The sequence below is a fragment of the Octopus bimaculoides genome, chromosome 9 (genome assembly GCF_001194135.2).
Source record: "Octopus bimaculoides isolate UCB-OBI-ISO-001 chromosome 9, ASM119413v2, whole genome shotgun sequence".
NCBI classification, from domain to species: domain Eukaryota; kingdom Metazoa; phylum Mollusca; class Cephalopoda; order Octopoda; family Octopodidae; genus Octopus; species Octopus bimaculoides.
In genome coordinates this window covers 7,030,616-7,031,860 of record NC_068989.1, presented here as the reverse complement: position 1 = coordinate 7,031,860, position 1,245 = coordinate 7,030,616, and the positions used below count along the sequence as shown (strand labels likewise).

General features: G+C 43.0%; 1 long non-coding RNA gene across 1 annotated transcript in view; it reads right to left on the bottom strand.

Moving 5' to 3' along the window:
• Nucleotides 1-1,245, bottom strand: part of LOC128248691 (uncharacterized) — a 143,282-nt gene that overhangs the window by 122,283 nt on the left and 19,754 nt on the right. The gene's annotated exons all lie outside the window — the stretch shown is intronic.

Here is a 1,245-nt window from a genome sequence, read left to right as displayed (position 1 = left end):
CGTGGAGCTTTAGGTGCTTTCGCTCAATAAACATTCACAACGCCCGGTCTGGGAATCGAAACCGCGATCCTACGACTGCGAGTCCACTGCCCTAACCACTGGACCATTGCACCTCCACATTCTAATATAAGGCTAAGATTTCGTTGGGTGCTGTGGAGAACAAAAGAAATTCTCTCACAAGCAAGTTGAACCAGTGCCAGGTTTCAATTCCTGAGTGAACTACTTTCACTACTTGTTTGGAATTATATTTAGTTTTAAATCTTGGCACAAGACTAGCGACTTCAGAGGAGGGGGTAACTCGATTATATCGACCCCCAAAGGGCGGCGAGTTAGCACGCCGGGTGAAATGCTTAGCGGTATTTCGTCTACCGTTACGTTCTAAGTTCAAATTCCGCCGAGGTCGGCTTTGCCTTTCATCCTTCGGAAGTCGATTAAATAAGTACCATTTATGCACTTGGGTCAATGCAATCTACTTAACCCCTTTGTCTGTCCTTGTTTGTCCCCTCTATGTTGAGGCCCCTGTGGGCAATAAAGAAATATATATCGACCCCCAATGCTCAACGGCTACTTATTTTATCGACGCCGAAAGATAAATTCGACCATAGCGGAATTCGAACTCGGAACGTAAAGACGGACAAAATGCATTGAAGCGTTCTGTCCGGCGTGCTCACGATTCTGCCAGCGCGCCGCCTTCTCTTTGATATTGCAGCAAATGCTATTTAAAAACATTAGGTTGGAAATTAAGTCATCGCATTCTTCACATGAGCATTTTTTGGGGGGTATATTTTCAATTGATTTTTATATTTTAATGCTCTTTTCTCTTTCTTTGTATATTAAATTTGTATTAATTAAATTCATATTTTGATCAGGGTTTAGATCAGACTCATATCAGACCCTGCAAACGAGATGAATTCAGAAGGGTTCGTGAGCAATAGAAGCGACAAGAAATATTTGTTCGGTTTATGGAAATGATGCTTGAAGCGTTCGGACATACCAATGATTGTTTGGACAGTTTTTCTTGGGACCGACCAAAACCTTGTGAGTGGATTTGATGGACGAAAACAGAAAGAAGCCCGTCGTATAATACACACACACACACACACAAACACAGATACACTTAAAATGAGCTTCCATGAAGTTTCCGTCCGCCAAACTCCACTTACAAGTCATTGATCAATCCAAGACTGTAAACACTAGCGTAGTTAGAGTATGTACCACCCGTGGCGGCCCTTCCGTTTTCCGCCC